At 48.8% G+C, this 14,187-nt stretch overlaps 1 protein-coding gene across 3 annotated transcripts in view; it reads right to left on the bottom strand.

Moving 5' to 3' along the window:
* The window catches only part of cdc42ep4a (CDC42 effector protein (Rho GTPase binding) 4a), a 38,259-nt gene that overhangs the window by 9,835 nt on the left and 14,237 nt on the right, over positions 1-14,187 (bottom strand). The window contains exon 2 of one of the 3 annotated variants that reach the window (XM_042316923.1): positions 12,710-12,922. The exons of 1 other annotated variant lie outside the window; for it this stretch is intronic. The gene's annotated coding sequence lies outside the window, so the exon portion shown is untranslated. Of the gene's footprint in view, positions 1-441; positions 1,175-12,709; positions 12,923-14,187 lie in introns of those variants that run through there. One more of the 3 variants, XM_042316922.1, reaches the window with a different exon arrangement.

The following is a 14,187-nucleotide window of genomic DNA, read 5'->3' on the forward strand; positions in this document are numbered from 1 at the left end:
TGACCTGCTCCACTGCCTCAACCCATCTACTGACCTGCTCCACTGCGTCAACCCATCACCCATGAACTGACCTGCTCCATTGCTTTAACCCATCTCCAATCTACTGACCTGCTCCACTGCGTCAACCCATCACCCATGAACTGACCTGCTCCACTGCCTCAACCCATCACCCATGAACTGACCTGCTCCACTGCCTCAACCCATCACCCATGAACTGACCTGCTCCACTGCTTCAACCCATCACCCGTGTACTGACCTGCTCCACTACGTCAACACATCACCCATGTACTGACCTGCTCCACTACGTCAACACATCACCCATGTACTGACCTGCTCCACTACGTCAACACATCACCCATGTACTGACCTGCTCCACTGCTTCAACCCATCACCCGTGTACTGACCTGTTCCACTACGTCAACACATCACCCATGTACTGACCTGCTCCACTGACAATCCCTGTATCTGATCTGATGACGCGGCTGTCTCTTCCTTTGTGTACTCCAGTCAGGCTTCACTCCTCACTCCTTCCAGATCTCTCTCCTCCTAGCTCTGCTCTCATAACACATTTAGAAAGTCTCGGTTTAGGATGGGTGGTGGAGGGGAAAACCACAGATTTTGACTGCCGAGGTTTCCTGGTAGCAGGCAGCAGTGTTCAGCCCAGCAGAGCCGTCGACCTCGTTCTCGCTCTCTCTCCGAGGCTCCGCCCCGCTGCCAGTCGAGGCACAGCCTCAATCCACTTCCTGTTTATAATGCCCTCACCTGCTGCTGTCTCCACGGCAACCACTCTTGCTGCTTCTGTCTCCGTGGTTACCAACCCCCCCGCGAGGCAAGCAGACGACACTACTTCCTGTCTGTGTGAATGTCTGAGGGCTGCAGAGGCATCAAGCGTGTGTGTGTGTGTATATATTGCAGAGGGGTGTGTGTGTGTGTGTGTGCTGCAAAATGCATCAGCCTTCTACCAAAAAGGTTTGCACGCATGCTAACACATGTCCTCTCCCTGGTCTACACCACATGTCCTCTCCCTGGTCTACACCACATGTCCTCTCCCTGGTCTACACCACATGTCCTCTCCCTGGTCTACACCACATGTCCTCTCCCTGGTCTACACCACATGTCCTCTCCCTGGTCTACACCACATGTCCTCTCCCTGGTCTACACCACATGTCCTCTCCCTGGTCACCACACACCACATGTCCTCTCCCTGGTCTACACCACATGTCCTCTCCCTGGTCTACACCACATGTCCTCTCCCTGGTCTACACCACATGTCCTCTCCCTGGTCTACACCACATGTCCTCTCCCTGGTCTACACCACATGTCCTCTCCCTGGTCTACACCACATGTCCTCTCCCTGGTCTACACCTAGGGTTGCACATTTTGGGGAATATTCAGGAGGTGGAAATGTTCCGTTGGAATTAATGGGAATTAACTGGAATACGTGGGAATTAACTGGAATACGTGGGAATTAACTGGAATACGTGGGAATTAACTGGAATACGTGGGAATTAACTGGAATACATGGGAATTAACAGAAAAATATGCAAGTTAATATTTATACCATTTAAAAAGATGTTTATTTGCATTGGATATATTTACCATATCATATGGAGACAAACAAACCTTTTACCTCATAAGAAGACATAATAGCAAATGATTAAGTACTTCCATAGGAAAAAAAATGAAAAAAAAAAAAATCAGAATGTAGTTACGAATTGAACTTTAATTAAATGAGTTAACTCTTCACATGGGATGATTTCACTGAACAACAAAAGGGAACATTGAATGATCCAATGCATCTTCTAAAAACGTTTTCAACATACATCTGTAAAATGATCATCTAGAAACTAAAGCTTTGGTTGTCTTCCTCTCAGGCTTCCATGTCTTCTCCCTGGACCTCCTCAATGTCCACCTCTTGAACATAAGACTGAGGCCTCATCTTCACTGTCACTTTACAACCTTGTTAAGGATGGCTCATTGTCAGGTTTCAAAAAGCCTCAAAATTGCCTGGATGGCCACCAATTTTTCAACCCTTGTATTAGTCAGCCTGTTGCGTGCTGTGGTGTGTGTGTGTGTTCCCAAACAAGGACCAGCTGAGCTCTGAGGCAGCTGATGTTGGTGAGATTTGGAGAATGATGTAGTCAACAGGAAAGAGCCTCAGATCCACAAAGTCCCTTCCACCAGGTGGCTGATGAGATATGTTGGCACGACTGCCATAATTCATCTCCATCACAAAGCCCTTACTTGGAAGTGTACTTCTCAGACTGCCAAGAACCTTGTCCTCATCCAGGCCAAGGTGGCGAGACACGGTAGTGATGACACCATAGGCCTTGTTGATCTCTGCACCAGACAGGATGCTCTTGCCAGCATACTTGGGGTCCAACATGTACGCTGCGGCGTGTTTGGGCTTCAGGCAGAAGTCTTCACGCTTTTTGATGTATTTCAGATCTGCAGTTTCCTCTGCTTGGAGCAACAGTACAGTGGGCAGGGCAGTATGGATTTCTTCTCTTACATCTGCAAGCAGAGTCTGAACATCAGACAGGATGACATTGTCTCCCTCAATCCGTGCAATGGCTACTGCTATAGGTTTCAGGAGTTTCAGGCTGTTTACCACTCCCTCTCAAAATACATCATCCAGGAGGATCCTCTTGATGGGGCCGTCCATATCGGCAGACTGTGATATGGCCATTTCTTGGAGAGATTCCTTCCCCTTCAGGAGACTGTCAAACATGATGACAACACCACCCCAACAGGTGTTGCTGGGCAGCTTCAATGTGGTGCTCTTATTCTTCTCACTTTGCTTGGTGTGGTAGATTGCTGCTATAACTTGATGACCCTTCACATACCTAACCATTTCCTTGGCTCTCTTGTAGAGTGTATCCATTGTTTTCAGTGTCATGATGTCCTTGAGGAGCAGATTCAATGCATGAGCAGCACAGCCAATGGGTGTGATGTGAGGGAAGGACTCCTCCACTTTAGACCAAGCAGCCTTCATGTTCGCAGCATTGTCTGTCCCCAGTGCAAATACCTTCTGTGGTCCAAGGTCATTGATGACTGCCTTCAGCTCATCTGCAATGTAGAGATCGGTGTGTCTGTTGTCGCTTGTGTCTGTGCTCTTGTAGAATACTGTTTGAGGGGTGGAGATGAGGTAACTACTCCTTGCCCACGAACGTTCGACAACCTATCAGAGACGATTGCAATACAGTCTGCTTTCTCTATGATTTGATTGACCTTCACTTGAACTCTGCATCCAGCATATGAGTAGATAAAGCATGTCTGGTTAGAGGGGTGTATGCTGAGCGAAGAACATTCAGAAATCTCTTCCAATACACATTGCCTGTGAGCATCAGAGGTGAACCAGTTGCATACACAGCTCCGAGCAAGACATTCATAATTTCTCTGACTACGTTCTTCCATTGAGTCTATATAGGCCATATAATTCTGATTCCAGGAGGACCATGAGCTGTTGCTATCGATAAGGAGTCTGATTCACCATTTTCATCTCGAATAGAAGTAGAGGAAATTTTGTCAGAGGTTGTGAGCCCTGGGGGAACTTTATGCACTTGGCCAGATGATTCTGCATCATATTCTTCACATATGATTTGGCACAGTATTTGCAAATGTACACAGCTTTTCTTTCTACATTAGCTGCAGTGAAATGTCTCCACACATCAGATTGTGCCCGTGACATTTTCCTGTAAATATTAGATTATTATTATTTTTTAAACCCACACAATTCCATGTACAGATAAATTGTTTAAAAAAAAATCAGTTAAATTAAACAACTCTTTTGTAAGATAAATGTTAAACATTTTAACATGTATGGAAACAGGTGAATTAACACTCCTCAGTTAACAGGCTCAAGCAAGCTAAAACCGACATGGTAGCAAAAACGAAGTAGCAGAAATTGTTAACAAGTTAGAAATTATTTAAATATAGTTTGCTATAGGCTACTATTTACTAGTTAACAAAAAAATAATATATGTCATAAAATATATTCACCCCACCCAGTATTGTAATCAACACCTACCAGAAAGCATGTAGTTGTTGGCTCAGACAGTGCAGTAGTGTGGGCTCAATAGCATCTCATTAGTGTGCAAGATCTTGAGAACCAGAAGTACATGTGATGGAAGAATGCACTGTGCATGCAGAAGGAAAGGTTAACTAAAATACGCCACAAGACTTAGAATCCCTTATGTGTATCCCACAAAAAAAAGGTCCATTGTTATTTTACCTTTGTTTAACTAGGCAAGTCAGTTAAGAACTAATTCTTATTTTCAATGACGGCCTAGGAACAGTGGGTTAACTGGTCTAGGAACAGTGGGTTAACTGGTCTAGGAACAGTGGGTTAACTGGTCTAGGAACAGTGGGTTAACTGGTCTAGGAACAGTGGGTTAACTGGTCTAGGAACAGTGGGTTAACTGCCTTGTTCAGGGGCAGAATGACAGATTTTTTTGGCTCGGGGATTCGATCTTGCAACCTTCAGGTTACTGCTCTAACCACTAGGGTACCGGCTAATTCATCAACAAAGTTCGCTTCCCGATCGACGCAAGACGCCCTCTTCCCGATCGACGCAAGACGCCCTCTTTCTTACAAGAAGTCCTCTTTCTTACAAGAAGTCCTCTTTCTTACAAGAAGTCCTCTTTCTTACAAGAAGTCCTCTTTCTTACAAGAAGTCCTCTTTCTTACAAGAAGTCCTCTTTCTTACAAGAAGTCCTCTTTCTTACAAGAAGTCCTCTTTCTTACAAGAAGTCCTCTTTCTTACAAGAAGTCCTTTGAGCAGTGAAAAGCCATCGCTTGCCGGTCCCTGATTTGGAAAAGACTGAGAAACACTGCACTGATTATTCACCACAAGTAACACATTAGATAAGATACCCACTTCACCTTCACCTGCTTTTCTTGGTACACACTGTACAGCATGTGACAAATCCTGACTAATATAGTGAAAGTATATCAGTAGTTTCCTGATGTCAGAGAAATCCATTATGACACCGACTGCACATAGGTTGGCAGCCAAATAGCTTGATCTAATAACACCAGCCATGTTATGGAACAACATCCGTCTAGCTGTAGTGAGTAAATAAAAGTCTGTTTTAGTTTCCATGACAAGTGATGTTCCTGTTGATAGGCTGGTCTAAAACACACAAACACAGGGGCTGCAGCGGATACATACCCAAACATGTTTGTTGTTACCCAGCATCCTCCACTGAATGCTTGTATGGAAAGAAAATGGAAGCAGGAATAATTCAAAGCCAGACAAAGAGAGCTGTATATTTATGAGACACTGCTTCTGGGTGGCATGATGATGATCTGACAGGAAAGCAACCAGTACATGAAAGATGTAGTAGTCCATTGGAAAGAAACTAAGAAAGCCCTCCCTCCCTCTGCTCCCACAAGCCCTCCCTCCCTCTGCTCCCACAAGCCCTCCCTCCCTCCCTCTGCTCCCACAAGCCCTCCCTCCCTCCCTCTGCTCCTCCTCTCAGGCCTCAAGCACACTCTCCCTCTCCATCTATGCCCCCACTCTCCCTTCATCTCGCTCTCCCTCCACTCCACCCTTCAGGCCTCAAGCACGCGCTGCCTCTCCATCTATGCCCCCACTCTCCCTTCCTCTCGCTCTCCCTCCACTCCACCCTTCAGGCCTCAAGCACACTCTCCATCTATGCCCCCACTCTCCCTTCCTCTCGCTCTCCCTCCACTCCACCCTTCAGGCCTCAAGCACGCGCTGCCTCTCCTCTATGCCCCCACTCTCCCTTCCTCTCGCTCTCCCTCCACTCCACCCTTCAGGCCTCAAGCACACTCTCCATCTATGCCCCCACTCTCCCTTCCTCTCGCTCTCCCTCCACTCCACCCTTCAGGCCTCAAGCACGCGCTGCCTCTCCCTCTATGCCCCCACTCTCCCTTCCTCTCGCTCTCCCTCCACTCCACCCTTCAGGCCTCAAGCACACTCTCCATCTATGCCCCCACTCTCCCTTCCTCTCGCTCTCCCTCCAATCCACCCTTCAGGCCTCAAGCACACTCTCCTCTCCCTCTATGCCCCCACTCTCCCTTCTTCTCGCTCTCCCTCCACTCCACCCTTCAGGCCTCGAGCCCACTCTCCCTCTCCATCTATGCCCCACTCTCCCTTCTTCTCGCTCTCCCTCCACTCCACCCTTCAGGCCTCAAGCACACTCCCTCTATGCCCCCACTCTCCCTTCCTCTCGCTCTCCCTCCAATCCACCCTTCAGGCCTCGAGCCCACACTCTCCATCTATGCCCCCACTCTCCCTTCTTCTCGCTCTCCCTCCACTCCACCCTTCAGGCCTCAAGCCCACTCTCCCTCTCCATCTATGCCCCCACTCTCCCTTCTTCTCGCTCTCCCTCCACTCCACCCTTCAGGCCTCAAGCACACTCTCCATCTATGCCCCCACTCTCCCTTCCTCTCGCTCTCCCTCCACTCCACCCTTCAGGCCTCAAGCACACTCTCCATCTATGCCCCCACTCTCCCTTCCTCTCGCTCTCCCTCCACTCCACCCTTCAGGCCTCAAGCACACTCTCCATCTATGCCCCCACTCTCCCTTCCTCTCGCTCTCCCTCCACTCCACCCTTCAGGCCTCAAGCACACTCTCCATCTATGCCCCCACTCTCCCTTCCTCTCGCTCTCCCTCCACTCCACCCTTCAGGCCTCAAGCACTCGCTGCCTTAATGGCACCTGACATGGGGACACACATGTTAAGTTTACTACAAGCTCTACGCAAACTCAAGTCTGAGGATTGCGAAATTGTTTTTTTTGTCACAAAAAAAGGGGCGGCTCCTTGTAATACGCTCCGGCATTCGACTGACTTTTTTACTACGTGAACATTTTGATACCCGTATCAGGCCTTCCACAGACGTGGGGGAAGTGGTCGCTTCGTTCCTTGATCGGATCTATACATTATATAGGCTATTCATCAAAGAAGCCTATTTTGAATTAATAACCAAATATAATCTCAGTGAATGTTCAAACAGTAAACCAAACAACAAGAACGTAATTTACTTATTTTGTACATAATGTTGCCACTACTGTCTCTTATGACCAAAAATAATTTATAGACTGCGATTCAGGACTGCGATTACTCAGCACGGACTAGCAGAACCCCTTTATTCCTTTCAGGACCTTGACGAGCCCGACGAGAAGGATGCTTCCTCAGGAACAGGCCCCGATCACCGTGAAGAAAGAGGTGCCGAAGGTCCGGCTGCCTTCTGAGTATTCGCAGGCGATCTGATAAACACCCACTTCCCTCCATTCTGCTAGCAAACATGCAATCTTTGCACAATAAAAACAACGAGTTATTGGGAAGATTAAACTACCAACTGGACATTAAAAACTGCACCATCTTATGCTTCACGGAGTCGTGGCTGAACGACAACATCAACATACAGCTGGCTGGTTATACGATGTAACGGCAGGATAGAACAGCAGCACCTGGTAAGACAAGGCAAAGCGGACTATGTATTTTTGTAAACAACAGCTGGTGTCTGGTAAGACAGGGGGTGATGGACTATGTATTTTTGTAAATAACAGCTGGTGCACGATATCTAAGGAAGTATTGAGCTATTGCTTGCCTGAGGTAGAGTATCTCATGATAAGCTGTAGACCACACTACCTACCGAGAGAGTTTTCATCTGTGTTCTTTGTAGTTGTTTACATACCACCACAGTCAGAAGCTGGCACTAAGACAGCACTGAATGAGCTGTTTTCTTCCATAAGCAAACAAGAAAACGCTCACCCAGAGGCGGCGCTCCTAGTAGCCGGGGACTTTAATGCAGGGAAACTTAAATCCGTTTTACCTCATTTCTATCAGCATGTTAAATGTGCAACGGAAAAATAACTCTGGACCACCTATACTTCACACACAGCTCTCCCTCACCTCCATTTGGCAAATATGACCATAATTCTATCCTCCCGATTCCTGCTTACAAGCAAAAATTAAAGCAGGAAGCACCAGTGACTCGGTCTATAAAAAAGTGGTCAGATGAAGCAGATGCTAAGCTACAGGACTGTTTTGCTAGAATAGACTGGAGTATGTTCCGGAATTCCTCCGATGGCATTGAGGAGTACACCACATCAGTCACTGGCCTCATCAATAAGTGCATCGATGATGTCATCCCCACAGTATTATTCATTGAGTACAGCTCAGCGTTCAACACCATAGTGTCCACAAAGCTCATCAATAAGCTAAGGACCCTGGGACTAAACACCTCCCTCAGCAACTGGATCCTGGACTTCCTGACGGGCTGCCCCCAGGTGGTAAGGGTAACACATCTGCCACGCTGATCCTCAACACAGGGGCCCATCAGGTGCTCAGTCCCCTCATATACTCCCTGTTCAAACATGACTGCACGGCCAGGCACGACTCCAACACCATCATTAAATTTGCAGATGACACAAGTGGTAGGCCTGATCACCAACAGCGATGAGACAGCCTATAGGGAGGAGGTCAGAGACCTGGCCGTGTGGTGCCAAAATATCAACCTCATCGATGGGGCTGCAGTGGAGCAGGTTGAGAGCTTCAAGTTCCTTGGTGTCCACATCACCAAAAAACTAACATGGTCCAAGGACACCAAGACAGTTGTGAAGAGGGCACAACAAAACCTATTCCCCCTTAGGAGACTGAAAAGATTTGGCATGGGTCCTCAGATCCTCAAAAAGGTCCTACAGCTGCACCATCGAGAGCATCCTGACTGGTTGCATCACTGCTTGGTACGGCAACTGCTCGGCTTCCGACCGCAAGGTTCTACAGAGGGTAATGCGAACGGCCCAGTGCATCACCGGGGCCAAGCTTCCTGTCACCCAGGACCTCTATACCAGGTGGTGTCAGAGGAAGGCCCTAAAAATGGTCAAATACTGCAGCCAGCCAGTCATAGACTGTTCTCTCTGCTACCGCACGGCAAGCGTTACCGGAGTTCCAAGTCTAGGCCCAAAAGGCTTCTAAACAGCTTCTACCCCCAAGTCTTAAGACTCCTGAACATCTAATCACATGGTTACCCAGACTACTTGCTGTGCCTGTACTCTGTATCGGTACACCCCTGTATATAGTCTGCATGTTGACTCTGTATCGGTACACCCCTGTATATAGTCTGCATGTTGACTCTGTATCGGTACACCCCTGCATACAGTCTGCATGTTGACTCTGTATCGGTACACCCCTGCATATAGTCTGCATGTTGACTCTGTACCGGTACCCCCTGTATATAGTCTGCATGTTGACTCTGTACCGGTACACCCCTGTATATAGTCAGCACGTTGACTCTGTATCCCCCTGTATATAGCCTGCACGTTGACTCTGTACCGGTTCCCCCTGTATATAGCCTGCACGTTGACTCTGTATCGGTACACCCCTGTATATAGCCTGCACGTTGACTCTGTATCGGTACACCCCTGTATATAGCCTGCACGTTGACTCTGTACCGGTACCCCCTGTATATAGCCTGCACGTTGACTCTGTATCGGTACACCCCTGTATATAGCCTGCACGTTGACTCTGTATCGGTACACCCCTGTATATAATCTGCATGTTGACTCTGTATCGGTACACCCCTGTATATAGCCTGCACGTTGACTCTGTATCCCCCTGTATATAGCTTGCACGTTGACTCTGTACCGGTACCCCCTGTATATAGCCTGCACGTTGACTCTGTATCCCCCTGTATATAGCCTGCACGTTGACTCTGTATCCCCCTGTATATAGTCTGCACGTTGACTCTGTACCGGTACCCCCTGTATATAGCCTGCACGTTGACTCTGTATCCCCCTGTATATAGCCTGCACGTTGACTCTGTATCCCCCTGTATATAGCCTGCACGTTGACTCTGTACCCCCCTGTATATAGCCTGCACGTTGACTCTGTACCGGTACCCCCTGTATATAGCCTGCACGTTGACTCTGTATCCCCCTGTATATAGCCTGCACGTTGACTCTGTATCCCCCTGTATATAGCCTGCACGTTGACTCTGTGTATATAGTCTGCCCCCTGTATATAGCCTGCACGTTGACTCTGTATCCCCCTGTATATAGCCTGCACGTTGACTCTGTATCCCCCTGTATATAGCCTGCACGTTGACTCTGTATCCCCCTGTATATAGCCTGCACGTTGACTCTGTATCGGTACACCCCTGTATATAGTCTGCACGTTGACTCTGTATCGGTACACCCCTGTATATAGCCTGCACGTTGACTCTGTATCCCCCTGTATATAGCCTGCACGTTGACTCTGTATCCCCCTGTATATAGCCTGCACGTTGACTCTGTATCCCCCTGTATATAGTCTGCACGTTGACTCTGTATCCCCCTGTATATAGTCTGCACGTTGACTCTGTATCCCCCTGTATATAGTCTGCACGTTGACTCTGTATCCCCCTGTATATAGTCTGCACGTTGACTCTGTATCCCCCTGTATATAGCCTGCCCGTTGACTCTGTATCCCCCTGTATAGTCTGCACGTTGACTCTGTATCCCCCTGTATATAGCCTGCACGTTGACTCTGTATCCCCCTGTATATAGCCTGCACGTTGACTCTGTACACCCCTGTATATAGCCTGCACGTTGACTCTGTACCCCCCTGTATATAGCCTGCACGTTGACTCTGTATCCCCTGTATATAGCCTGCACGTTGACTCTGTATCCCCCTGTATATAGCCTGCACGTTGACTTTGTACACCCCTGTATATAGCCTGCACATTGACTTTGTACCGGTACTAGCAAGCTTGTTATGTTTTTCCCCAGGCTAAAGCCAGCTTGTCGGGCTGCCGGCAAGCTACTACTAGCAAGGGAAGGAGAATCATTCATAAGCAAATGCCAGTCTATAGTACACTTTTGCGAAAGGATTATAAACCACAATTTGCAAAGACCAAGACCCCTCTACTTTCACTGCACAAGACTGTGTGTGTTGAATGTCAGATCATCAGTTGAGATGTTTCACAGCACCCACAGTATGTTATGCATGGTTCATCTCTCTGACATCCTGCTAGCTCAGGCCCCATAATTCACTTCTGGGTCAAAGGTCAGGGTCGTGCTGAGTGTGTTGGAGGAAGGCAATGTTTAGACTGAATCTCTCTCCCTCTCTACCTCTACACCTCTACCTCTCTACCTCTCTACCTCTCTACCTCTACCTCTACCTCTACCTCTGAACATGGTGAAATATGGTTTACAACATACAGTCTACGTGATATTCAAGCATTTAAATCCCATCGGGGAGAATGAATACTTTAGTACAGTGAGGACAGAACACTGCAATCTATGAATGTCCATTATAGTACAGACACCCCAGCTGTTTCTCTTCTCTGTGTTCTGACTCACGTGACATGGATGTTGCATTTTGTCAAAGAGCATGTGTGTGTGTGCGTGTGTGTTGTAAACGTGTTTGAAAAGTCAATTCCCAAGCAGTGACCCCGAGTTCCCACGGTGACTCACCAACAGCCTTCACACACACACACGTTCCAATCCATCCCTAAATATGTTCCTCTTTTCCTCATCATGTGACATCTGGTCAGGAAGACATTCTAGAATTCCAGAGCGTTTCCCCAACAGTATTCTTACCCTGGGAACGCCATGGAAACGCTGTGTTAACTTTAGCTTCCCAAAGGGCGCCCTATTCCCTATGTAGTGCACTTCTTTTGACCAGAGCCCATAGGGCCCATCACTATACAGGACACAGGGTGTCATTGGGGACGTGCACTCTAAATGTTAGGTGTTTATAGGTTACATCTAGGTTACTGACTGTGGTATATTTCTGGTTCATTAAGACCCAACATTATGGGGAGAGAAAGCCCTGAACACTAAGGAATCATGAGAAAGGCAACGAGTGGGTTCCACGAGGCTTTAATAACGTTAAGCTTCCTCTAAAACAGATAGATTTCCTCCACTTCAATCAGAGTTAATTAGAGGCAAAACACACTTGGCTTGATTGAGTTGAAAGACAAATGCTGTGGAGTTGTACTGTAGCTACTAAAATAAATTATTCCATCACACACACACACACTGTGAGGAAATGACAGCAGTAACAGTCGCTGTGGGAGCTGTAACCTGAGTTACGAGGAGAAACATTCACTAATCTCCATTCATAAATAACACTGTGCGTTATGTTTTACAACCCTCTACTGAATACCTCATCCACTCCTTCAGATTACAGAACTCTACATTACTAACAGCCCAGCTTCATTCTAGAGGGAGTTACTGATCTGAAGGGTCTCTACATTACTAACAGCCCAGCTCCATTCTAGAGGGAGTTACTGACCCTTCAGATCTCTACATTACTAACAGCCCAGCTTCATTAGAGGGAGTTACTGACCCTTCAGATTACACCATGCAGCCCATCCAACCCCAGAGAAGGTGGTATCCCCCTCCCCCTCCCCGCAGCCCATCCAACCCCAGAGAAGGTGATATCCCCCTCCCCCACCATGCGGCCCATCCAACCCCAGAGAAGGTGGTATCCCCCTCCCCCTCCCCCACCATGCAGCCCATCCAACCCCAGAGAAGGTGGTATCCCCCTCCCCCTCCCCCACCATGCAGCCCATCCAACCCCAGAGAAGGTGGTATCCCCCTCCCCCACCATGCAGCCCATCCAACCCCAGAGAAGGTGATATCCCCCTCCCCCACCATGCAGCCCATCAAACCCCAGAAAAGCTGTCTGAAGCTGGGCAGTGGCACTCAGTCAGTCTGGACAGTCAGTCTGGAGCCAATAAAAACTACTGACCTGGATAGAGTGATGAAAGGATGACCTGAGGGCATGGGGGGAGGGGGTTGCATTTGTCCCAATCCACAAGACCTGGAAACAGCGACCGGCTATGGCGGCTAGGCAGGCTTGTTCTAGATGTTCATTCTACACAGGCATGGGTTACCCTAGACTGGGTTTCTTCAGAGATCTGCCTCTTATCCCAGTCATTCCCCAGACTGTTGGACATAAGACCTGGGAATAAGAACAGACTAGAATAGTCTTCTTCAATCTTTTACAGTAGACTCCTCTAGCTACTGATGACATTGGAAGTTTCCAGACATCAGTGACCTGGGTTATATTACACTATTCAGAGATTTGCCACTAGTCCCAGTAATTCACCAGACAGTTGGTCTCTGCTAGATGTCGGTCTTTACTGCACCAAGTAACGTAGCAGGCTGTGCCGGACTCCTAGCAGGCTGCCGGGGCTGTGCCGGACTCCTAGCAGGCTGCCGGGGCTGTGCCGGACTCCTAGCAGGCTGCCGGGGCTGTGCCCGAGGCTGCCGGGGCTGTGCCCGCAGGCTGCCGGGGCTGTGCCCGACTCCTAGCAGGCTGCCGGGGCTGTGGCTAGCAGGCTGCCGGGGCTGTGCCCGACTCCTAGCAGGCTGCCGGGGCTGTGCCGGACTCCTAGCAGGCTGCCGGGGCTGTGCCGGACTCCTAGCAGGCTGCCGGGGCTGTGCCGGACTCCTAGCAGGCTGCCGGGGCTGTGCCCGCTAGCAGGCTGCCGGGGCTGTGCCGGACTCCTAGCAGGCTGCCGGGGCTGTGCCGGACTCCTAGCAGGCTGCCGGGGCTGTGCCGGACTCCTAGCAGGCTGCCGGGGCTGTGCCCGACTCCTAGCAGGCTGCCGGGGCTGTGCCCGACTCCTAGCAGGCTGCCGGGGCTGTGCCCGACTCCTATACATGTATCTAGAGAGGTTTCTGTCTGAACGTTCTGAGAGCCACTTCCTCCTCAGTAACCAAGTGAAAAGGCTCTGTAGCTACTGCCACACTTCAGAGTTGCACGGTTTATTTCCGACAGGTTTTAAACCTGTGAAGACGTCCAGTGAAAGCAGATACGTCATTTGTTTGACACCACAACACCGCCTTGGATGCTCACGATCCCGAACGCTAATCCATAAAAACATCTGAAATTCGCTGCTCTGTTTTGTTTGTTTACGGCAGGGAACTGTCACTCTAGTATTGTTACATCACCAACATCTAGAGAATAGAGGCGTTGCCATGGCAGCCATTCTCAAACCTGGCCAAGCTCTTAATGCATGTGTCTCTGGGTCGTGCTACACAGCCACTTACCAGAGGTGAACGTCTCATTTAGAAGAGAAACAGCCCAAACACAGAGAGAAACAGCCCATTATCTCTCCATCAGACCAACAGGGTGGGACCATGCAGACAGCAGCACAATAATGACTTACCGTTGGGGACGTCATTTTAAAAGGAGCATGTTGCACTTCCAATGAACCATTG

Source organism: Oncorhynchus tshawytscha, unplaced genomic scaffold, assembly GCF_018296145.1.
Source record: "Oncorhynchus tshawytscha isolate Ot180627B unplaced genomic scaffold, Otsh_v2.0 Un_contig_3324_pilon_pilon, whole genome shotgun sequence".
NCBI lineage: Eukaryota > Metazoa > Chordata > Actinopteri > Salmoniformes > Salmonidae > Oncorhynchus > Oncorhynchus tshawytscha.